The 26780-nt window shown below is 39.9% G+C and overlaps 1 protein-coding gene across 5 annotated transcripts in view; it reads right to left on the bottom strand.

Annotated features, from left to right (window-relative positions):
- Positions 1 to 26780, bottom strand: part of DLC1 (DLC1 Rho GTPase activating protein) — a 443006-nt gene that overhangs the window by 149352 nt on the left and 266874 nt on the right. The window lies entirely within an intron of this gene.

The following is a 26780-nucleotide window of genomic DNA, read 5'->3' on the forward strand; positions in this document are numbered from 1 at the left end:
AGTAAGTGCATTATCCAAATCATCACCCAAAACCAACTTCTAGATGATTACAATTTCATAAAAGTCAGGATATTTTAATGCAACAAAAAAGTTAGAAGGAATAACGAATAAAGATGGAATAAAGGATACGATTTTAAATAGAATACTTGGAAATTAACATTAACCTTAGTATTAATTTAATAAAGTATTAACGCATTTGATACTTAAAAACATTCAGCATGTTTCTGGATTAGTCTGCTCAGGCTGCCATAACGGAATACCAGAGACTGAGTGCCTTAAACAACAGAAATTTATTTTCTTACAGTTCTGGATGCTGGAAATCTAATAGATTTATATTTATTACAGTTCAAGGTGCCAGCAGGGCTGGGGTCTGGTGAGGACTCTTTCTGGAATGTAGACAGTCACCTTCCAGCTGTGTCCTCAAGTGGTCTTTTTTCTCTCTGTGTGCATGTTTCTGGTGCTTCTTGTTCTTAAAAACACTAGTCTTATTTGATTATGACCCTGCCCTTTAGATCTCATTTAATCTCAGTTACTTTTTTATAAACCCTATCTCCAAATACAGTCACTGAATTCTGAGGTCCTGGGTGTTTGGACTTCAACATATAAATCTGGGGGCTTCCCAGGTGGTACCAGTGGTAAAGAACCCATTTGCCAACGCAAGAGACATAAGGACGCAGGTTTGATCTCTGGGTCAGGAAGATCCCCTGGAAGAAGGCATGGCAACACACTGCGCTATTCTTGCCTAGAGAATTCCATGGACAGAGGAGTCTGGTGGGCTACATGTAGTCCACAAGGTCACAAAGAGTTGGACACGGCTGAAGTGACTTAGCACAGTTCAGTTCAGTTCAGTCACTCAGTCATGTCCGACTCTTTGCAACCCCATGAACCACAGCATGCCAGGCCTCCCTGTCCATTACCAACTCGCACAGTTCATCCAAACTCATGTGTATCAAGTTGGTGATGCCATCCAGCCATCTCATCCTCTGTTGTCCCCTTCTCCTCCTGCCCCCAATCCCTCCCAGCATCAGTGTCTTTTCCAATGAGTCAACTCTTTGCATGAGGTGGCCAAAGTATTGGAGTTTCAGCTTTAGCATCAGTCCTTCTGATGAATACCCAGGACTGGTCTCCTTTAGGATGGCATACATGCATTTAAGTTTGGAAGGGCCACAGTTCAATCCATAATAATTGTTCATTTCTCATTTTGTTGCAGGTCACTGGAAATTTCCTCTTGGATTGGCACCAATCTGCAGGCCAGGATTTGGAAAACACAATTATAAACACTGCAAAAATCACATATTTGTTGTTCAGTCACTAAGTCATGTCTGATTCTTTGCGACTCCATGGACTGCAGCATGTCAGGCTTCCCTGTTGCTCACTATCTCCTGGAGTTTGCTCAAATTCATGCACATTGAGTCAGTGATGCCATCCAGCCATCTCATCCTCTGTCGTCCCCTTCTCCTCCTGCCCCAAATCCCTCCCAGCATCAGAGTCTTTTCCAATGAGTCAGCTCTTCGCATCAGGTGGCCAAAGTATTGGAGTTTCAGCTTCAGCAACGGTCCTTCCGATGATTATTCAGGACTGATTTCCTTTAGGATGGACTGGTTTGATCTCCTTGCAGTCCAAGGGACTCTCAAGTGTCTTCTCCAGCACCACAATTCGAAAGCATTGATTCTTTGGTGCTTGACCTTCATCATGTTCCAACTCTCACATCTGTACATGATTACTGGAAAAACCATATCACATATACTGTTTTTAAAAATTACTTATTTTATTTATGTATAGGTTTACGCCTTGTTGCTGTACTTCTTGGTAGAATATGGTCTTTAATTTTTGTTCTTTCTAAAATTTTCTATTTATTTTAAATGGCAAAGTGCTTGAGGCAGAATCCTTGGGTGCAAATACTTTTAGAAAAAAATTTAGCCACCCAGTCAAACATAGTCATTAAGGACCTAACATATAAATAGAATGCAATCGAATATTGCCAGTTGTGGTGTCATGGAAAGAAATCTATGCTTAAAATAATAAGATCTGGATTCTTAAACTCTCAGAGATTAAGCTTCTTCATCTTTAAAATGGAGATAATCACATATGTTTCCTTAATCTCTTTGAAGGGATTCCATGGGAATTTATGTTGACTTTTTTTTTTTTTTTTAAGGTGTAAACACTACACAAATAAAGGAAAAATAATAATTATTAGAGATAACGCAGTTGGGTTAAAAATATTGAGACATGGGACTTTGATGGTGGCACAGTGGATAAGAATTTGCCTGCCAACTCAGGGGACAAGGGTTCGGTGATCCCTGGTCTGGGAAGATCCCACATGCCGAGAAGCAACTGAGCCCACGCACCACAAGTACTGAGTCCGTGTTCCAGAGCTCGTAAGCTGCAACTGCTGAGCCCAAGCGTCTAGAGCCTGTGCTTCACAACAGGAGAAACCACTGCTAAGAGAAGCCCGCGTACTGAAGCTAGAGAAAAGCCCGCGCAGCGACACAGACCCAGCACAGACAAAAATCAATAAATAAAAATATTGAAACATGAAGAATTAGGTGACAAAGCAATTCTTACACAATTCACTCTCTAAAGTTATTAGGCTACTTGATCGGGGACTTGGCCTGCCCCTGGTACTAGCAAAACATTTTACAAGTTTTAGTGATGTTTTTTCACACTGGATGGGTGCTGGGAAAACCAGATATAGTAGTAATACTTTAGCTGAACAACTAAGTTTTAAGAGTATTGATAACTGGATACATATGGAGAGAAGTCTTTATTTTGTCACTGATCTTGTCCTAAGTAGCATTTTGGTTAAATTAAATTTTAAAAATCTTTGATTACAAGTTCCAAGTGGAATGCTTACAAAGTCTATGGGTGTCACAAAGCTAAAATAAAGAGCTAGGATATGAAGAGATAAAGACTCGAAATTATCTCAATAGACTGGAATGATGGGTAAGGGGAGGTATACATAGGGTGAGCAAAATTAGATTTAACTGGAACATGGGCAAACCTTCTATTTAGATTCAGTAAAATCTAAACAAAACCATGCTGCACAAGAGAAAAGGCCTGAGGATTCCAGTTTCTGCTAAAAAGACCTCTTGCTTATAGGTGACCAAAACTTAATATGAATCATCAACAAGACATAAGTGATAAAAAGACAAAGAATAAATACACTGCAATTAAAGATTACATTAATGCTTTCATACAGCCGAGACTAAGAGAGGAAAGAATAGTACCATATCCTACCCTGCTCAGAGCAGATGAGAGTATCTTATCCACTACAAAGGGCTGCCAGGAGGCTAGCCAGCATCTAGCAAAGGCTGTTTAAAGATTCTGAGACATTCTCCAGTAAGAAAAAGCTGACATAATTAAGGACATATATCCTGGAAATAAGAGCTTAACTTTCTTACTGGCTTTCAAATACCTAAAGGTTCAGGATAGTCCCATTATAATTGTTCTGTTAAGGTGTCTGACCAAACAGAAAAGGCACAAGACTTCGAGTAAGAAGAATGTCTTGACTCTAAGGGCACACTTCTACTGAGGCGCAAGCTGTGTTCACAGAACATGTTAAGTATGATCAAGAACTGAAACCAGAAAGGTAATCTCATCATGAACAGATCACATCGGTTCACTGTTAAACTACCATGTACATCTCCATGTACATACTGTGAAGTTATAAAATGTTCACATAAAGTCATCCGAAGGACTGAGGTAAATGGGAAGCTATCATATGATCCTGCTCCCAAACCTGGCAATAGCAGAGCAGAACTTGGGGTAACACCCAGAAAACTGTGGGAACAGTGTCAGGTTAAACCAAAGTTGAGACACTAAACACTATGTAAGAAGTATTCAAAATATGTATGGCACTCGTTACCGTAAGACGTGAAATCAGTTAAAAAATGAAAAGCCGTGCGAATATCATAAATACATTAGTGGATACTGAGCTAAAATGAGTTTTGAAAGAAGACATTCTTACTGAGGATTTTCTGAATTTCTGGGCATGCATGTCAGAGAGTAACAGCAGCAATGCTTTTTCCAAACTGTCCTGGGACATTCACGGTAACGTGAGTCTGCTCCAGTGTAACTGCTCTGGTGCCAGTTCTCCTCCAGAGCAGTAAGCACTGTGTGTTGTGCATACATGTTGTGTTTACATACTTATAGATGCATGCGTGTATGTACACATACAACTAGGCTTCCCAGGTGGCTCAGTGGTGAGTAATCCCCCCACCAATGTAGGAGACATGGGTTCAAACCCTGGGTTGGGAAGATTCCCCGGAGAAGGGAATGGCAACCTGCTCCAGTGTTCTTGCCTGTGAAATCCCATGGACAGAAGAGCCTGGTTGGCTACAGTCCACAGGGTCGCAAAGAGTCGGACACTACTGAGCAACTAAACAACAACACACACAGCTAAAATCAGATTAAAAGAAAACAACTACAGAAATTTTCAAATATTCATTATTGATTTTATTCCTTTTCCTGTTTCCTTACTACATGATATTGAACCTGAAAAGACTTAACAAACCGCTTACGTTGTTTTAAGTCAAAGTAACAATGGAATGAAAATAGGCTTCTCTGAGCAGGCCCCGGGGCCCATCTTCTACAGGCTGCACATCCTAGGATGGCCTGAAAGTGTGCTTAAAAAGGCGAGGAACTGTTGCTCGGGGCCCGGGCCATACACTAATTGTATTTTCCCGTCTTCTCTGACACCATCGTGGATTAAGAAGAGTCTGAAAATAACAACCAAAAACAAACAAACAAACAAACAAACCCCAAAAAGGCAGCAAATGCTTACAAGTAACGAAAACATGGCTGAGTTATAACATCTGGACTTTATCACCACAACCCTGATGTCAGGGCACAGCCCAGATGTTAACTAGAGTAACCATCTAGAGTTTGGGTGAATGTGGTCTTCCCTTTAATTTACAAAATCCTTCTTGCAAAAATCCTTGAAAACATTACAACTCAGGGATATAAGTAGTCTACCAAATATTTAGGAAACCAACTTTGGTATTACACAAATACACCAGCTTTCTATGTGTTTTTATCTTCTCGGAATGCTGTGGCCACCTACCTGGAATCCCACTTCCTCTCTCCACCCCCTAGGAAAAGAATAAAGAAAAGAAATAACAAGTACTTGGAAAGAATGGCAAGAAGGGAAATTGTGAATGCACAAATGAGAAATGACCAGTCCTGGGCCTTAAAAGACATGCAGACAGAAGTCAGGACACGCTTCCTCCCCATTCAAGGGCAGGTTGCCTATGGCAGCCTGCTGGGATGAGCGTCAGGATGTCTGTGTTTTATGTATTCTCTCCACATCTTCTAGGCAGTTGAAGAACAAGAGAAGACATTAGAGAACAGATGGAAAAGAAAACAATAAACTGTATCTTAAATTTCTTTCCACTTTTGATTACTATATTGAAGTAATGCATAACTGATGCCTTATATACTTTTCACAGTCATATAATTAATGAAGCTATGCTACATAGGCTTGTCTTTGGGATGATACTGACATAAAATGGAATAAAACTACATTCCCTATCTCCTAACCCACCCACACTCCCAACTGCCAAATACCATTGGAAAAAGCGACTGGATAAAGACCAAACTATGGTTAAAAGCATGAGTTACTCATAGATGAAAGATCTCCTGAGAAGGGAATGACAACCTGCTCCAGTATTCTTGGGTTTCTCTGATGGCTCAGACATTAAAGAATCTGCCTACAGTGCAGGAAACCTGTGTTCAATCCCTGAGTCAGGAAGGTCCCCTGTAGAAGGGAATGGCCGCCCACTTCAGTATTGTTGCCTGGGAAATTACATGGACAGAGGAGTCGGGCGGGTTGGGAGGCTACAATCCTACCATCCATGGGGTCACAAAGAGTCAGACACGACTGACAACTAACACTTTCACTTTCTTTCACCCCTTTGTGATTTCACATACGGGGGTTATGACATGACTAAAAGTCTCTTTGCTTTAACAAAATACTTAGAGTTCACTGAACAAATACCTAGAAGGCAGAATAGTGCTGGTTAAGGCAAAGATCCTAGAGACAGATGATCTGGTTTCAAATCCTGACTCTCTCACTTACTATATGATCTTCGAAGATTTAACAACCTGCTGGGATGAGTTTAGAATCTCGTTGAGTGACAATCTATTATAAAATTGGGAAAGTAATATCTATCCTATTGTATTTTTGTGAAAATCAGTGATAAATGTCTGAAAATCCTACAGGAGTAGGATTCCCTTCTATGGCAAGGGAATATGCCATTCCCTTCAACGGGGAACCTTCCTGACCTGGCATATAAAAGCTCAACAGATTACATTATTAATTATACTAAAGGCAGAGATGAGTCCTGTCTATTTTTGTATCCCAGTATACAGTAACTTGATAACTGTTCAGCAATAGTTTTTAAATATATGAATGAATGAAAGAGGAAAGAGGAAATGAACAAATTCAGGGGTTGAAACCACAGCCTCTACTGAAACCAAGTGAGTTTACCCTCGGTTTCCAGGCCTTTGTTTTTATTTTTTTGTGGGGATGCTCTGTCCTGTGCATTGCAGGGTACTTTGCAGCGTCCCTGGCCTCTATCTGCTAGATGTTTTCACTGTCTCTGCACCCTCTGCCAGGGTTCACCATGTTCCCTCTTATTCCTGCATCTTGCCTACATTTGCCTGACTTAACCAACCCAGTTCCATCCCCACTGTCTGTCACGATCACTTTCCTCAGGACTTCAGGGACACCTTCTTTGTTAACGGCCATAGAGCTGGGCCTTACCTACAGGAAGTTATTCATACTTGTTAAATAAAAGAATATTGCCCTTTTTTATTGTTTAATGTTTATTGTACCCGTCTTGGGCGTAGGGCTCGTATTCTATACCTTTTCACCACAACATAGCATCGTGATGAACAACTACTTGGCACACAGCATATCTGGATTGAAGGACATTTAGCAATAATGCAATTGAACCCCATCTCTGAAGATGAAGAACATGAGGATGGCATAGGTTAATGACCTGCTCAAGTCTCACAGAGCAGGTACAGTCCCAGACTGGGGAATACAAATCAGACTCTTAACTAATCATGCTTGGCTGAACAGATGGAAAAAAAAATTCCTAAAGGAGGTTTGTAGTAATCACATGTATTTATTACTATGTAACTCAAGCTCTCAAAATTCCTAAGAACTCAAACAAGGTCTCGCTTAGATTAATTTATCCCAAGAATAATTGCTTTTCTTGCCACAGATTTCTAAAATAATTTAACTAGTCAAGGAACAAGGGCAGGCTCCTTGGAGATGGCCACAGGTGACTTGGAATAAATACCAGTTACATACTGATTAACGTGTAGAATGAAGGATACTTTTAAAACACATTTTGGAGGCTCGGAACCTATTACATGCATTCTCTACACTGTCTAGTATGTATTGGAAGATAGGATCAGAGACCAACTTCTCCCTTGAACTTCTTTCTGAAGCACGGCAATCAAGACGGTTGACCACAGTGGTCATATCTTGTGTTGCAAGACCAAGTTGTCTGACAAGGATTTTCTGTCTAATCTTGATAGGCAGTTCAAAAGAATGCAAACATTTATCTTAAAAAAAAAAAAGCCAAAAGTCTGACATGCCCATTGAGCAAGTGAATAGCACTACGGCTATTGGCAAGGATAGATGATCTCATGTGATAATCTACTTTCTATATTTTAGTCATCGTGTGAATGGATGCCCTGGTTAAAATGCAGATTCATGAATAAGGAATTGCTGGCTGAATTCAGCATTGGAAGTATTTTAGGGGAATATCCTGATTATATCAAACATGTCAACTGCCTACAGGATATGATGCCGACTTTTGTTTATGTCAGCTGTAGAAAAAAAAAATTTTTTTTTTAAAGGAATAGAAGCTGTGGGAAAGTGGTACACCGAAGCTAGAATGTTCCCTTAATCCTAACCAGCTGTCCTTGCTTGAATGCATGTGAATTTAACAGCAATTTCTCTCTTTCTCATAATGTGCTTGGTGAGTAGCCTGCTCTGTATGCATTTTATCAAAGCAACGACAGAGCTGTTTTCCAACTACCAAAGTGTCTAAGACAATTCAAGAAGGTCATATTCAAAAGCCAACTTAAACAAAATGTATGTAAGTACCAAAAACAGACTTCTCTAAGGCTGTTAAATGCCAAGGAGCCACAATTAAGTAACTACTGGAACACAGCAAGTTTCAATTCACTTAGCCTGTTTTTAGAGTGGTTATTATCTCAAGTTGAATCACCCAGCAAATCACAAGTGCAAGGGTGAGAGAAACACAACATTCCAGCACCTGAAGATAAATAGTCTAAGTGTCACACTCCAAACTCCTCAGATCTTTCAACTACTCCTCCTTCACATTTTTCTTTAGGGACTGACAAATTATAAATCCTTGACTACAGAGGAAACTGTAGATTTACTCTGAATCTCTTGAAGTAATAGGTCAAGAGGATACACAGAAGGAAGGAAAGAAATAACATTTTTACTTTTGGTTATGAAACTATGCTATGGAAAAATATGTAAAGAGTGAGTGATTTTGATTTTTGTTAGTTTCTAAAAATGGTTACCCACATATGCTCCCGTTTATTTATATATCTGCTTCCTGAGTTTTATTTCATTTCTTTAAGATAATAGAAACATCATGGACGTGGGGTTCAAGAGAATTGAGCTCACATCTGTATTTAAACTCCTACTAATAATGTGACTTTCGACAAGTTGCTTAACAGTCTGAGCTTGGGTTTCCTGACTTGTCAATGAGGAGAAGGCTATGCGCCTTAAATGGCTATAGCAGCACTCAGAGAAATGGATGACCCATGTAAACTGCTGGGCTATTCCACAGGTTCTCAATGAAAATTGGTCTCGCTCTCTTCTGATACTGCATTTCTGTGATTTCTCATATGGGCAGGAGACTGTCTAGAGCTAGCCTTTAGAACAGTTTCATTTTGCAACTACAGGAACAATGACAAAATTAAAAAAATTAAAAATGATAATTACAAAATGCCCATCAGTCACCCCAGCAGTATCTGTCATAAAAATTACAGCTATAAATAAAGATCTTGGCCACCCCATTCCTAAACAATATGAGAAATTATGAATACCAAATGCCCACAGACAATCCAATGGCATGAATAATAATGAACTGTAATGACCTGAATTGAGAGAAGTTAGAAATACGTTAATATAACAAATTTTATGAAAAACATATGAATACAGAGCTAGGATTTCCTTAGGACCTCAGAGGGATATGAGCAAGTGAGGGACTCTGAAGGTCATTAGAGTGATTATATATCTGCCTCGGACTGTGGGGGTACAGGGAGTCAGTGCTTTTTATTATAATTATTTTATAAACATAGATACTACAATCTTCAAAAATTTCACAACTTCTTCAAACCCATCATATTTCCTCCGTTTTTTCCTCCCACCTGCCCTGCTTGAATTGGCATGTAAACTTGTTTCTTCTGAGTAAGCCATGGGAATGTTGACTTATTTGAACTGGCGTGTGTGTGTGTGTGTGTGTGTGTGTGTGTGTATACGCTGCCTGAAAAAAAAGTGTACTGGTATGCTATGCGGGTGCATACCAGTGCTATATACAAGCACCAGAGATGTTTTTTCTGTTTAAGTAGATTCCTATCTAATTGGGTGGAGAATACTAACATATGAAATAGCAACAAAGAGATGAAATAAATAAAAAGAAGCATATAATTAATTAATACAACACTGAATCATTAAGTATTCAGTTTAGTTCAGTTTGGTTCAGTCGCTCAGTCGTGTTCGACTCTTTGCGACCCCATGAACCGCAGCACGCCGGGCCTCCCTGTCCATCACCAACTGCCAGAGTCTACCCAAACCCATGTCCATTGAGTCAGTGATGCCATCCAACCATCTCATCCTCTGTTGTCCCCTTCTCCTCCTGCCCTCAATCTTTCCCAGCATCAGGGTCTTTTCCAATGAGTCAACTCTTTGCATCAGGTGGCCAAAGTATTGGAGTTTCAGCTTCAACATCAGTCCTTCCAATGAACACTCAGGACTGATCTCCTTTAGGATGGACTGGTTGTATCTCCTTGCAGTCCACAGAACTCTCAAGAGTCTTCTCCAAGACCACAGTTTCAAAAGCATCAATTCTTCGGTGCTCAGCTTTCTTTATAGTCCAACTCTCAAGTCCATACATGACCACTGGAAAAACCATAGCCTTGACTAGACGGACCTTTGTTGGCAAAGTAATGTCTCTGCTTTTTAATATGCTATCTAGGTTGGTCATAACTTTCCTTCCAAGGAGTAAGCGTTTTAATTTCATGGCTGCAGTCAACATCTGCAGTGATTTTGGAGCCCAGAAAAATAAAGTCAGCCACTGTTTCCATTGTTTCCCCATCTATTTGCCATGAAGTGATGGGACCGGATGCCATCATCTTAGTTTTCTGAATGTTGAGCTTTAAGCCAACTTTTTTAGTTTCCTCTTTCACTTTCATCAAGAGGCTCTTTGTGTTACAAGAGTGCAAATAACATGGACATCAATAAAGGCTGATATTGTTCTAAATGTTATAAAAGCAAGAGAATTGAAAGGTGGAGATGACTTGTACTAGGGGACCCTGCTCTGTTGGAGGAGAAATGAGCACGGTGCTTTAGTGGAACATAGGGAGCTAGGGATGACTAAAGAGAGTTCATCTAGGTAACAGAAGACCTTCACACATGCATTGAGGGGTTTTGGTAATACATGCCTAAGAAATGCACAACACAAGGTTTTTGGGCAAAAACAGTGACGAAGTTAAGACGGCAGTGGCATGCAAGATGGATTGAAGTGGCAGATGCTGGAGTTACAAGGACAGGCTTAGAAGACCTGTTAGACTTTATCTACTGAAAAATAATGGCAGTCTGTGTCCCGGTGGTGGATGTGGAACGGGAAAGGAAGGGGCAGACGCTGAGATACACAGAAAGTGAATTTGACAGTATTTTGTCACCGAGGTGGTATGAGGGATAAAGGGTCAGGGAGGCAAGCTATAGAAGTTTATGAGGTTAACCTTGCAATTGTTGAGTTTAATCTGATGTTGCAAGACCACCAACATTTGATGAACATGTCCAGTAGACAGTTGGAGATACAGGATTAGAGTTTAAAGGTGAGGATAGGATAGACAAAGCTGGCTAGCTAGCTAGATGAATAGATAAATGTGTAAATAGACAGACATGTACACAGATAAAATAGATAAAGGAGAAAGGCTTAACTAATGCTGGTTGGTACAGGTGGAACTATAGTATCGTGTATATATATATAATAGTTTGAGCTTTAGGAATTATCACATAAAAGTAAGGATATAATCCAAAAATAATTTATGAAAAACAATATACATGATGTGTACAAGGGAGAGGGTACTGATTCAAATAGCTCCTAAGTGTTTGGTTGATACAGAAAGAACATGAGATGTTCAGTCTCAGCTTCCTGATACCTATTTTTTCCTTTTAGTTGGTTCTATACTAAATGTACTTGTATATTTTGATATACAATGTTCATACATGCATTTCTGCTTTTGCCAATATGTATATGTACATTTGGTTTTGGCTTCAAAGAAGAATGTAGATTTTAGAAGGAGAGACATAAACAAACCCACAACATACTGGGATGAAAGGATTGCAATTGGTTGATGGGAGAATGTGATTTTAATAGAATGAGCCAGAATGGCCTCTCAGTTGATGTACCATTTATTGGAGACCTGGATGAAGCGAAGGAGAGAGCCATGTGACTATCGGGAAGAGTTTTCCTAGAGGAGGGAACAGCAATTGCCAAGGAAGAGCAGAGGCCAGAGTGCATGGAAAGGAATGAGCTGGGGGAAGAATATAAGAAGGTGAAGGTGACTTAGGAGAGGTAGGCAGGCTTCAGGTCAGGTGAAGACTTCTTGGCCACAGAACAGATTTTATTCTAAGTGTGAGGAAAAGCTACTAAGGGTTTTGAGTTGAGGAGTTACAAAACGTGATTTACATTTAAAAATATCCCTCAGGTTGCATTGCTTGGAATATGCTACTGGAGAGAGGCAGAGGCAGAAGTGAGTGAGTGCGGGCTGAGCTGCTCCGTTGTGTCTGACTCTCTGTGACTCCATGGACCGTAGCCCACCAGGCTCCTCTGTCCATAGGGAGGCCAGTTAGGAGGCAATAGTGTGAACGCAGGTTGGAGTGACGGTGGCTTGGCCCAGGGCGGCCGTTCTGAAGATGGCAGTCAGAACGTCCAGGCGTTTTGCTGGGAGAGCTGACAAGACTGGTGGATGGAAGGAGTGCGAGGTATGAAGGAAGAGAGAAATTAATGATGAACTGAGATGGAAAGATAAGTTTTACGGAAAAGTGAAGAACTTGTCAATTTTGGACATGTTATGTGATTTTTGGCCAGTTACTTACCTGTCTGGACATATTTCCTCATTTGTAAAACAAAAATATAACAGGGCTAATAAATCTACTTCAGAATCTACTTTATGTGTGTGTGCATAGTTGCTCAGTCGTGTCTGACTCTTTGCAACCCTGTGGACTGTAGCTACCAGGCTCTTCTCTCCATGGATTCTCTAGGCAAGAATACTGGGGAGGGTAGCCATTCCCTTCTCCAGGGGATCTTCCTGACCCAGAGATTGAGCCCAAGTCTTCACTGGCAGGCAGATTCTTTACCATCTGAGCCACCAGGGAAGCCCACTTCATAGTGCTATGTAAGTATTAAACAATACTACAAGAGAGGCTCTGAGCAGAGCAACACACTGCATGTCAGGGGTCCAGCTAAAAGTAAATGTCAGGGAGTTGAGGAAACTTATCATCTTTCTGAGTTTAAAGAAAAAAAAAAGTTTAAAAACTTTAGCTACAATTTCTTTCGCTGAGCCCTTTTTTGGGGTATGGGCACTACAGTTGGTGTGGGAAACAGCGTTCGTTCTAAATGTCAATTAACATAATGAGTGCTAAAAATAATCATTTTTATGGTGACTGTCATTGAATAAGTAAATTTAGTATAAAAATGATGGATATTAGAGACATTCTAACTGAAATAGGAGACTTAAAAGAAGAGACAAGGTTTATATTTTGAAGAGAAGAACAGAAAGAACTGAACAGAATTGCTTGAGGGGAACATATTCCATGAGAAATTATAAAAGGCATTAAAATTAGGAGGAAAATCAATAATTATGTGATTATAAGAAAATCAGCATATGTTTTACAGGGCGTGGCTTGTTTCCATCCAGACTTCATGTTCTCAAAGAATGACGTGTGATCAACAGTAAAGTGAAAAGAGATCATTTAACTAAGGAAGCCGTAAATTCACCAATATTGCCAGGCAACTCTGAGGAGCCCATTTCCACTATCACATCTGAGGTCTTCACAATACCACACAGTGCACTGCTTCCAACTTATATCCAATCAATACAGAAAGAAGAAAGACTGCTAGGCGGATGGGAAAACACATATGCAGAGGCCACCGTGCCCTTACTCAGCAGTCTCAATTTTCAAACTGAATAACCATCTTTAGTTATATATCTCTGAGAAAAAGTTGAGGTAAAGACATTGATTTTTAACAGGCATATCATTCTAAAGCATGATGCTTTGCTTACAAAAGACATTTTTAAATAAAGTATTGCTATTTTACTCATTTAACAGAGAAGAATAAAAAAATAAAATCTACACTTATTTTTGCAAAATTAATGCTTCTGCCATTTGAGGATAATTATCCACCATTTGAGGAAAGACTTGCTTTTCAGTGACATTTGTCCCTGGGACTTCCCTGGCAGTCCAGTGGTTAGGACTCTGTGCTTCCAATACAAGAGGCTCAGATTTGATCCCTCGTCAGGGAAGTAAGATTCTACATGCTGCATGGAATGGCAAAAAAAAAAAAAAGTTTGTCCCTTATGCCTGGTTTTCACACTTATTCCAGGGAACCCTTGGTTCTCATGGAAGCCTTCAGGGGAATCTTTTTTTAACTTTGGTGAAGAGGAGCTATTTCTTCGGAAAAGGCAATGGCACCCCACTCCAGTACTCTTGCCTGGAAAATCCCATAGATGGAGGAGCCTGGTGGGCTGCAGTCCATGGGGTCGCTAAGAGTCAGACACGACTGAGTGACTTCACTTTCACTTTTCACTTTCATGCATTGGAGAAGGAAATGGCAGCCCACTCCAGTGTTCTTGCCTGGAGAATCCCAGGGACGGGGAAGCCTGGTGGGCTGCTGTCTATGAGGTCGCACAGAGTCGGACACGACTGAAGTGACTTAGCAGCAGCAGCAGCAGGTATTTCTTAATACAGGTTATTGTGAGAATATTATTTCTGAGTCACAGTTTCTGCTTCCTCTAATTCTGGGATAGATTTTCCCTCCATTTTCTATCCTCATTACCTACCTAAGTTGCACAAGTGCAACAGCTCAGTCGCTTAGTTACATCCAACTCTTTGTGACCCCATGGACTGTAGCCCACGAGGCTCCACCTTCCATGGAATTTTCCAGGCAAGAATACTGGACTGGGGTGCCATTTCCTACTCCAGGGGATCTTCCTGACCCAGGCATTGAACCCATGTCTCCTGCACTGGTAGGCAGATTCTTTACCACTGAGCCACCTGGGAAGCCCTTAAGCTAGATTTGTACCCAAATATAGACCCAGAATAGGCATAAATGAACTTGACATTTATTGTCACCTTTAAGCAGATATTTAATTACATTTTAATTAAAAAATTAAAATGAAAAATATTATTATTTATAAGCTTCATTCCAACCCTATTTATCTAATTTTTGCTTAATTCTATTAATAACTTAAAAACCCTTCATGATATACTTATATATGATATATACATATAAAAATGTACATATGTATATGACTATATATATAAGAACACATACATTTATATGTACTCATACATACATATTGATATATATAAATTTGACTTTGTTAATATCTTATACTATTTATATTTTTGTGTTTTTTTTAAAGTAAATATTCTACGAGTTTTACAGCACTTGAAAAATTCTCTTCTATTGAGATATTGGGTATTCTTCTATATCATTGGTGGGTGAACAATACATGAACACCCACCACAGTCTGAACAGTTTGGCCATATAAGATGTGCATAACTTACTAAGAAATCCCATCCTTACAAGAATTACCCTGTCACAGAGAAACTTCTACACATATGTACAGAGAGGTATAAACAATAGTATTCATTCCTAATAGCAGATGCTTGAAAAAGTGCATAACTGAAAACAAACTAAATGCCTTTCAACAGAAGGATGACTAAGTAAAATACAGCATATTCATAAAATAAATAATAAGAACAAATGATCTTTTAAGTTTCAACATGAATAAAATAATTCTCAAGGAAAACCTATACAGAATATTTTTTGACATAAATCTCAGCAGTATTTTTTTGGAACTGCCTCTAAAAGCAAAAATAAATGGGACCTAATTAAACTCAAAAGCTTTTGCATAGCAAAGGAAACCATCGACAAAACAAAAAACAACATACTGAATGGGAGAAAATATTTGCAAATAATATGAGTGATAAAGGATTAATAGTCAACATAAATAAACAGTTCATACAATTCAACATCAAAACAAAAACCAAAACCAAGCAATATGATTAAAAAATAGGTAGAATACCTGAATAGACACTGTGCCAAAGAGGAAATGTAGAGAGCCAACAGGCACATGAAAAGATGCTCAACACTGCTAATCATCAGGGAAATGCAAATCGAAATCACAATGAGATATCACTTCACACCTTCAGAACAGCTATCATCAAAAGAACATAAATAACGAATGTTGGTGAGGATGTAGAGAAAAGGAAGCTCTTACATACAGAGTTGGTGGGAATGTAAACTGGTACAGCCACTGTGGAAAAGAATACGGAGGTTTCTCAAAACGCTGAAAACAGAAATACCATATGACTTAATTCCAGTCCTGGGTATGTATCAAAAAAGAACAAAAATAGTAATTCAAAAAGATACAGGCATCCCAGTGTTTACAGCAGCATTATTTATAATTGTCAAGATGAGGAAGCAACCTCAGTGTCCATCAACAGATAAATGGATAAAGAAGCTATTCAGCCATAAGAAAGAATGAAATGTTGCCATTTGCAAACAACATGGATGATCCTGGAAGGTATTATGCTAAGTGAAATAAGTCAGAGAAAGACAAACACTATGATATCACTTATATATGGAATAAAAAAATGCACAACAAACTAGTGAAAATAACAACAACAACAACAAAACAGACTAAAGAAAGACTAGTAGTTACCAGTGGGGAGTCGAAATAAAGGGATAAGGTAGCAAGATGTACAAACTATTAAGTATAAAATAAGCTTCAAGGATATATCGTATAACACAGAGAATACAGTCACAATTTTATAATAACTATAAACTAAGTACAACCTTTAAAAATTGTGACTCACTATATTGTGTGCTCAGTTGCTCAGTCAAGTCTGACCCTTTGCAGCTCCATGGACTGTGGCCCACCAGGCTCCTCCATGGAACTTTCCAGGCAAGAATACTGGAGTGGGGTGTCATTCCCTACTCCAGGGGATCTTCCCCACCCAGGAATTGAACTCACATCTCTTGAGTCTCCTGCAGTGGCAGAAGGATTCCTTACCATGTGCCACCTGAGAAGCCCATATAATATTGAACAAAAACTAAACATCAATAAAAAGCTTAATTTATAAAAATATACTCAAAAATATAATTCTGAGCAAGATGACTTACAGAATGATATCTGCAGTATGGTCCCACTTAAAAATTTTAAATGTACAAAACAATAATTAGCACTGTTCTGGGTTACTTACATATATAATAAGAGTGCAAAACCATTATGGGAAGGATTGAATCCCAAGTTCAGGACTAGAATGTCAGGGGGAGTTGGGGAGGAAATGGGAGGGAATGGGATTCAGGAGGGGCACACAGTAATTTTAAATTAAAAATTTTGAGACAGTAATTTTAATGTTTTATTACTTAAGTTAGTGGTTGATACATGGGGTTTTTTTGTGTGTATGTCAAACACTTAATAATGATAATCTTGCCATTAGTTAATTGATAACATATCTAAAGATGTTTTTGGACAAAATATTTTTGGAAGGCAAAGGTACTGATTTCAAATGTTACCTGAACTGTATTGAATCAAAAAAACAGCGAGTATGTTATGAAAACAGCAACTTAAGCCACATGAGACACTGTGATCAAATGTCCCAGGGTAAGACTGCATGGACCATTAGCTAAAGCAACATCACCTTCATTTTACAAAAGCAATTAGTACATGCTTCAGTCTTCAAAGTGAGCAAGGATTACCTACTCTTAAAAAGTTATTAAAAGCACTTGGCTTTTGACCCTTAGAGCTCACTGGGTCCAAAGAATGGGTTAGCTTTTTTCCATTGTAATAAAAATTACAAAATGCCATTTTCCTAGACTCTGTTTAAAAACAGAGATGTTACGTAAGTTATTGTGATTCAAAAGCACGCACTTTTATGTAAGTGCATGTAAGAAGAGTGGATAGCTCATGTCATGGTGTTTCATTAATCAGTTAAAATACTTTAAGTCCAGGTAGGGACAAGAATATGGAACAAGGACAGGAGAGTAAGCACACACCGGACAGATTATGAATTCTGTCCTAATTCCACTTGTAGCTCATTTTCAGTGCAAACTGGATAAAGAAAAAGCAGACAGTCACAAAATCGGCTGGAGTCAGGGTCCGTGTGGGTTGATAGGGGGGTTAATGAGGATGAAAGGCCATGAAGGTTCACTCCGGGAATACTTCATGGGCAAAGTGGGAGTCATGCTCAGGGTCACAGAAATAAAAACATTTTCTGCGAACTGAGCTCACAAGAATGGGAACCTGGAATGCGTGTGTCGGTGGCTGAGAAGATGGGTGCGCTGTTGTGACCCATTCATTCTGGTGTGATCAGTGAGCAGGGGTTTACCCTCACCTCCCTGTTAAAGCCCTTTCCAGATGCCGTCTTTTTATTTTCCTTTCTTTCTTTAAAAAATATTAAATGTTTATTTTTTCCCATTTCCCAGCTTATTAACACTTGGCTAATCCTTGGGGTTTGTGCAGTGTGGCTGGTCACAAACTGCTGTTATTGGCTTAAATAGGGCAAAGGGGCATTTACAATAGATTTTCAGCCTGCACTTTGAAATCACTTTTCTGAGGTTTAACCTCCATGTTTATCTTCAGTTGTGCAAAGATTATGCTGTGCCAAAGAGCTCTGTCTGGCTGGAAACACAGCCTGGGTTCTAAGTCATCAATTTATACAAAGGATCACTGAAAGACTGAAAGAAATCTTTCTCTTCTTTTCTTACCCTAGCCAAAAAAAAAAAAAAAAAGAAGAAAGAAGCTTAATATTATGCACAAGATGCTGTACACAAATTGGGATTCATTACTGAATGTACATTTCACAAATGCACAGTGTAATCCTACATGTAACATTCCCAGTGCTGTTCTCATCCTATTGCTATCGAGGCCACCTGCATGCAAAGAACACAAATAAGGCAGACTCCTTGGGTTGTCTTGTCACACCTCTACATTTTTCATCCTGGTGCTCCCAGCTGCACACAGGTTTTGCTGGCATTTGGTTGAATGTGGTCTGCAGCCCTAGCATAAAAGAAAGGGCCTCAGTTTTTCCCTGGGACAGTATTCCACTCTGGTGTGTGCTCAGTCGTTCAGTCGTGTCTGACTCTTTGTGACCCCATGGACTGTAGCCCACCAGGCTCCTCTGTCCATGGGATCCCCAGGCAAGAATACTGGTTCGGGTTGCCACTTCCTTCTCCAGAGGATCTTCCTGACCCAGGAATCGAACCCAAGTCTCTTGGGTCTCCTGCGTTGGCAAGCAGATTCTTGACCACTGTGCCACCTGGGAATGAGTGCCGGCTCTTAAGTAAGCCCTCTGCAGAGTTCCTATCAATCAGTAACACTTAGAGTAAGGAAACCTAGCCAGGTGAACCAAGACTGAGGAGGCCTGGTACCACGCGCATCCCCACGCTGCTGTGGCTTTGGTCCTATCACTCCCTTCCTGCCCCACTGGCTTATCATCTCATTTGTTCACCCAGAGCCACACATGAGTCAGTGTGCATGTGCTCATTTCATTTGGCTGGAATTCACTAAATGAAATTCTAGCTTCTTGTAATAGCACAAAGGAGAGATGTTCCTATTGCAGTCTGAAAGTACATGCTCAAACTTGTTTTCATCGGTGAAAAATTATAGTCCAAAGACTGACTCATCTGAGGTGAAAAACAATATGTGTGATGGCATCCTTTACAACCTGAGATGGGCTTCATTTTCAAAAGTTTTATTTTAAATACAGCATATCGTAAAGGTATATGAGGAATGTCCTTACTCATCCAGTTTAGCTCTCTTTTTTTTTTTTGCCAGATGTTTATGTTGGTGAGAAACCAATAACACTGTCTAGACCTCTAGGATATAGTAATCAAGCATGAATGGAAAACATTCAGAGGTCACACTTCAATCTGGACCTACAACATCCTGCTATTCAAAACCAGATTAGAGATGATGGCTCATGATAAACGGAACCACACCGAATGCTGAGTCAGTGATTTGAAAGTTGTCTGCAAAAAACTAAATATGTCACCAAAATTCTACAAGATAAAACAAAGTCTAGACATCATTAAAGGAGCTGAATCTCTGCCCCTACTCCAGGCTGTTAACAACCAGATGCTACGTTGTGACTTTTACAGCAGCATCCTGTAAATCAGAGAGCCTTAGTCTGTTTTTGAAGAGAGGTTCCCTGAAGTCTTGGCTTCCTGAGGGATGTACGTGTGTGTGCTGAGTGTGCGTGTATGTATGTACACAACTGCCTAGAGGTGTTCATACTAATAATAAATCTCTTAAAGAGACACAGAGAGAAAAGTGATTTGTGGTGTCAGGATACTTAGAGATGACCAAGCAAGATTTCAGCCGGCAAAATATGCTGTGTTTTTTGCTATGTCCTGGTGATTTCTGTTGTCGAGAGGTTGTTAATTAGTTTTTCATTAATAGTGTTTCAGTTCTTGACTGAAATAATTTACTGATTGGAGATTCTTGCAGTACAGGATCAAAACTGACACTGAATTCAACACAAAGATATTTTTACTAATCAAATAAAGAGGAGACTGGATATCTTGGCAAATCGTAAAAACAGCCTCTGTTCTCTCCACCTCTTGGTTGCTACTCTCAAGCCCTTACTGAACTTTCGACTGGGAATACATTTGTGTTATACTGAATGCAAGATGTGGGTCAATGACTGTCTCAAAAAAGGGCAAACCTTACTGCTTCCAGCCTATACTGGGGCAAAATTGTGCTGGGATACTTTACGTTCTTATTTTTATTCTTTGGAGGAAGCAAACAGATGAATCCATTCAGTTACTAGTGTGAGGGTTTTTTTCCAGTGTTGAGGAACACCCGTATAACTTATCTGGCTGAACATATCAATGCTATTGTGAAAAAAATTTTCAATGTGAAACCCCTGTATTTATCATCCTCTGAGCACACATGCACGCGTGTGCATGCGCGTATGCGCGCGCACACACACACACACACACATCACTGCTGTCACATTCCCATAGTGACATAGAGGCTCTTCTCTGCAATGATTCAAATGTTTTCATTTCCATGTGCAATAATGGAAAAGTGATCATTTATGAGTTGAAAAGCTAGTTATCTCAAAGAAATTTTCACTTATAAATCATGTTTATTGGGATACAAATGAGCATGACTCTACCAAAGTACAGAAAAACCAGTAATGAAATAGTCTGGACATCCTTTTGTTATAATGTACTTGGGTCAGTAGTCAGTTCCTACTGTAGATAGACAGGAGAGAGAAAGAGGGAGGAAGGGGAGGAAGAAGAAAGCGAAAGAGGGAGGGAAAGAAGAAATGAGGGAAGAGAAAAGGAGGGAAGCAAGGGGGAAGGACAGATACTGATTGGCTCAGCAAGTGCCTTATGGGATCCGTCAAACCATGCCCTAGAGGCTAGTTTTCTCTGTAGGTTACTTTTTTTCCTGCCATCCAGAATCTATGGAAGTCTAGGGACAGTTTTTAATTTACGCTGTATATTTTCTAGCAGCTAGCATTACAGTCTGGAGAAGGCAATGGCACCCCACTCCAGTACTCTTGCCTGGAAAATCCCATGGATGGAGGAGCCTAGTAGGCTGCAGTCCATGGGGTCACTAAGAGTTGGACACGACTGAGCGACTTCACTTTCACTTTTGACTTTCATGCATTGGAGAAGGAAATGGTAACCCACTCCAGTGTTCTTGCCTGGAGAATCCCAGGGATGGGGGAGCCTGGTGGGCTGCCGTCTATGGGGTCGCACAGAGTCAGACACGACTGAAGTGACTTAGCAGCAGTAGCAGCAGCATTACAGTCAGTGCACAATCAATATTAGCTAATTAGTAGCTAGTACAAGGTTATGCCCATGCAATGCAAAAACCCTCTGCTTCAATGGATGCTCTGTCTGCCTTCTTGGTTGTACAGCATCCGAGCCACATCTCACATTTTCTCTAAGACCCCTTATTTGAAAACAAAATGTTCAGCTTTAAAAACTTTCTTGCTTTCTTTCATCCTTTGGCTTCTCTACCTGGAAATACTAAGATGCCACAATTAGCTGGATTCTTTGGAATATATTAGAGAAGTCACTTCTAAGAGAAAATGAGGCCATGATAGGTGAACTTACTTTCAGTACTCAAAATATGCTCTAATTAAAATGTGGAAGCTGTTAAAAGCAGTATTAATTCAAAGTCATACCTTCTTTGGTAATTTTCTCACTGATTTAAACTCTGCATTTGATAGATAACTAATGTTCAAATTATTGTTTCTCTAATTTTAAAATTACTGAAAGCAATCTAGAATGTCACTGATCTGAAATGAACTAGAATTTTTTGAGCTCATTATATATATACGAGAATACAGAATTGCTTCACTATAATTATGTGTGTGTGTGTGTGTGTGTGTGTGTGTGAGTTGTTCAACTGTATCTGACTCTTTGTGATCCTATGAACTGTAGCCCACCAGGCTCTTCTGTCCATGGAATTCTCCAGGAAAGAATACTGGAGCAGGTACCCATTCCCTGCTCCAGGGGATCTTCCTGATTCAGGGATCAAACCTGGGTCTCCGGTACTGCAGGTGGATTCTTTACTGTTTGAGCCAATAGGGAAGCCCCCATGATTACAGACTTGACCCTCAAATTCTATTACCTCAAGTATTTTTCTGTTCAGAGTATGATACAACCTTGGTGACTGGTAAACATTTAAGAATATAATAATTATGCTGTATTTTTGAGGTATAATAATTATGTCATATTTTAATATAACTCATCCATCATTATCTTTCTTTTCTTTTAAAAATCCAAAATAGGAATATCTCTTTTAAAGTTATTATGGGAAGAAAAAATGTCCTTACTTCCAGTTTGGTTCCATGAGAAATTCTGTGAAATAACAAAAGATTTTGAAAAATGAATTTTAAGTCTATAGCCCATGTATGTTGAGATCTGAGATCAATCTCATCAATAAACTAAAATATTTAAAACACAATCTCCAAGTTTAGTTCATTCTGAATTCTGAATCAGTCAAAAGCACCCTGTTTTAGATAGTGACATATTTTCAACTTTAGTACATTTCAACTTTGTAAAAAAGTCAGTATCTCATCTTAAAGAAATGGTTAAAGCTATGATCTCATAGCACTTTGGAGGTATCGAGTCTTTGTTCCATGAAGAGAATGGCTAGTTCATCAGGGAAGATGCACTAATTTGTCCGATCCTCTGCAGAGAGGGTCTCCCCTTGCTCCATCGGGTTGTCCACTGATGGCCTGATTTATTGATTTACATTTATAGGTTACTCTGCTCATGAGAGGAGTTGGGCTCGCTGGGATGCACGGATCAGTTTAAACTGATGTCTCTCAACCTTTATGCTCATGTTCCATCCCTCCCACCTGTGCATGATTTCTCTATCTTCAGCATTTTGGAGGATGCAGTTTACACTATGGAAACAATAAACGGATCGTGTGTATCTTTAAAACTACATGTGCTCTTTCCAATACTGCCCCTTCAAAGTGTGTCTTTTCTCATCCCCTTGAGAGTCATTGGTTTAAAGATCAAATCAGTGATGAGTTTTAGACCTCTCTCAATGTCAAGAGTGGAGAAGGCAATGGCACCCCACTCCAGTACTCTTGCCTGGAAAATCCCATGGACAGAGGAGCCTGGAAGGCTTCAGTCCATGGGGTCGCTGAGGGTCGGATATCACTGAGCGACTTCACTTTCACTTTTCACTTTCATGCATTGGAGAAGGAAATGGCAACCCACTCCAGTGTTCTTGCCTGGAGCATCCCAGGGATGCGGGAGCCTGGTGGGCTGCCGTCTATGCAGTCGCACAGAATCGGACACGACTGAAGTGACTTAGCAGCAATGTCAAGAGACATTGCACAGTTCTTCCTTAAGAAAATGGGGTTCATGTTGCCCATGCCAGGTCCCTCTTAAATTCAAAGGTAGAATTCAGATGTGATGTTCATGGCTGGTGGTTAAGGACTGTGTCTGTCTTGTTAGTTATCTGGTGCTTAGCACAACATTTTGCATATGATAGATTCTCAATACATATTTGTGATATTAATTAATGATGATGGCATATTTGGATGTTTCTGATTTTTGTCTATGGACATTCATTAATGGATTTTTAAGGTACTGCCAAAAATACCCTAGCTTAAATGGGAATAAAAATAGTACTACATACCTCTGAGGATCATTTTTAAGATTAAAGCACTTGGTAAACACTCAAATAACAACTTAGTTATTGTTATTATATTATTTGTCATAAAGAATCCATCCAATGATAATAACCACCTCAGGCTGGGTGCCATATTTAGTTCATATTACAAAAAAATTAGTTCATACTAGCTGCTTTGTCTTTGACGATTGCCTGAGGAATATAACAGTAGTCCTGTAGTTGCTAGTTTGATTATTAAAGGGATGAGTATCTTTGTTTTTTTCCATGGTTAGGTCTTCATCAATAATTCCAGGAAAATGATTCAAAAATATCAGTGGCTGTTCACAAGCAATGTGGGACGAGCACAGAAGGATCAATATGAACACATCATCATTACAAGTAAATAGCCCCAACACATGCCTTGTGAACAGCGTATCTTCTTTCTTCAAGAATGGCCTATTATTATTAAGTGACAGGAACAAGAAATTGAAAAACACATAAAAGGCAAGCTTGACTTCAATCTACTCCTTAATCATTCCTCTAGAATAGAGCTCCTCCAGTGGAATGTTCTTTTAAATCCAGTTTTGGTTTCCTGATACAGATTCTGATGCTTAGGCAGACCTATCACTAATATGAAACAGTCACTCAGTTGTGTCCGACTCTTTGCAACTCCATGGACTACAGCCCACCAGGCTCCTCTGCCCATGGAATTCTCCAGGCAAGAATACTGGAGTGGGTAGCCATTCCCTTCTCCAGGAAATCTTTCCAACCCAGGGATCAAATCAAGGTTTCCTGAACTGCAGGCAGACTCTTTACAGATTGAGCCATCAGGGAAGCCGCTAGGGAAGTCACAAATATAACCCTTCTATTAAGCCCCTGACTTTGAACACATCTCATGATTGTAATTATAATGACCTTTGGCAAACTGTGCTGACTGTTCATACATACTATTTTATGCCATTCTTTTCTGGAGAGACATACTATTTTAGGTGAAGAAAGTTACAGAAGTTTCGCTCCAGAAAGGGAGGCGTGAGAACTATCCCTTTCAAGTGGCAGCCTTGATGTTGAGCATACTTTTTCCTACTTCAGAGCTGGCCCACGTGCTTGGATCTCGCCTGCTGGTGCTGCTGCTCTTTCCCATGTTTGGCTCCAACTATCTAGCAATTTTCAAAGCAGGTTCCAACTCGTTTGGGAAGACTCTCAGATATTGTATAATATATCTAGCCTGACAAACTCATATGCAAAGACTAGTGTGTGAAAACAGTTATTCTCTAATCAATTCTTTTTGGATTTCAACCCAGGTTCTGTAAAAGTCACCTTCGTTAGAGTCTTCTTTGTTTTGCACCACAGGTACAGAAGTACATCCCATGTTCCATTCAAATGTTACATTTTCTTTTCATTTCCTTAGGACTGATGAACTCCTTTTGCCCAAAGACTTAGGCAAAAGTTGAGGTGTCACCCTATAGGGGTGAAGCTTCCTTGCAAGTAGAGCACAAGGAAACGGGAAGTTATACCAACCAAAAGCTGACAGAGGGTTTACTTATGCCAATGACTTTTCTGAGGACTTTGCGTAGTAACTCACATGATCCTTAAAACAATTTATGGCATAGATACTATTTTCATCCCTTTTTAAATTGGTGAGGAACAGACTTGCCCAAAGTTACCCAGGCAGTCTGATAGCACAGCCAGCTCGCTCAGTAACCGTATATTTCCTCTCATTCAAGTTGGTCTCAACATCAGAATGCTTCTTTTTTTTTTTTTTAAACTGAAATAGTAATATCTAATTTAATACACGCTCATATCCACCCTTCAGAAGATGACCGTGTCTCATGAAGCACTATTAATGGTTGTCTCTCAGGCCCTTTGAAATGTTCCATAGTGCTGCATTCTTCTAGAGAAGTCTTTGTTTACTGGAGGAGCCTGCATAGTTTGAGGCATACATCACTCCTGGTTAAAAGACATTCTATTTGCCCTTACTTGCTTTTCACAGTGAACCAATGAGTAGAAAACAGTTCACAGGAGTCAGTCTTTGTGGTTGCCTGTCATGGGAAATGGGCCAGAATTCTTGATGCCCTACCAAATTCAGAGCCAATATACTGTACCGTGTGTCAAGCATTCTTTTTTACTGGTGAAGTGGAGACTTGGTCAGCTGAAATGTAAAAATCTACTTTCCAAAAGATAGAAGATGCTGAACATCCAACAAAGTATCCCCGGGGGTGGGGAGGGGGACTCTAACCTAACATAGATATCTGAAGCATTTATTCTATGCCTATTGAATCTCACTGCTGCTGCTGCTGCTAAGTCGCTTCAGTCGTGTCCGACACTGTGCGACCCCATAGACGGCAGCCCACCAGGCTCTGCCATCCCTGGGATTCTCCGGGCAAGAACACTGGAGTGGGTTGCCATTGTCTTCTCCATTGTGTGAAGGTGAAAAGTGAAAGTGAAGTCGCTCAGTCAAGTCCAACTTGTAGTGACCCCATGGACTGCAGCCCACCAGGCTCCTCCATCCATGGGATTTTCTAGCCAAGAGTACTGGAGTGGCTTGTCATTGCCTTCTCCGGGGATCTCACTGAGACTGGTCTAAATTTTATTAATTTCTTCATAGGCAATTCAGTTCCTCCTCTCTTTAATGTTTAGCCATGGAACTAGTGACATGTGTTCATAACAGTTTGCAGTATTTAGGTTTTTTCCCCTTATGTCATCTTTCCCTAAAAGAATAGACTGAATACTTTTAAAAATCAGTATGTCTTACACTGTAGAAATTGTTCTTATTTTGTGTGTGTGTGCTTAGTTGCTCAGTTGTGTCCGGCTCTTTGCAACCCCATGGACTGGCAACCCCACGGACTGAGCCTGCCAGGCTCCTCTGTCCTTGGGATTCTGCAGGAAAGAATACTGGAGTGGGTTGCCATGCCCTCCTCCAGGGGATCTTTCCAACCCAGGAATCGAACTAGGGTCTCTTGCATTGCAGGTGGATTCTTTACCAACTGAGCTACCAGGGAAGCCCTGTTCTTATCTTATTACAGGTTAAATAAGAGCTAACATTTTATTGCTTTTTGGTTAATTTCTTCAGTCCACTTTCCAAATTGATGAAAGATACTTCACATATGTCCTCT

Source organism: Bos mutus, chromosome 27 (genome assembly GCF_027580195.1).
Source record: "Bos mutus isolate GX-2022 chromosome 27, NWIPB_WYAK_1.1, whole genome shotgun sequence".
Classification (NCBI taxonomy): domain Eukaryota; kingdom Metazoa; phylum Chordata; class Mammalia; order Artiodactyla; family Bovidae; genus Bos; species Bos mutus.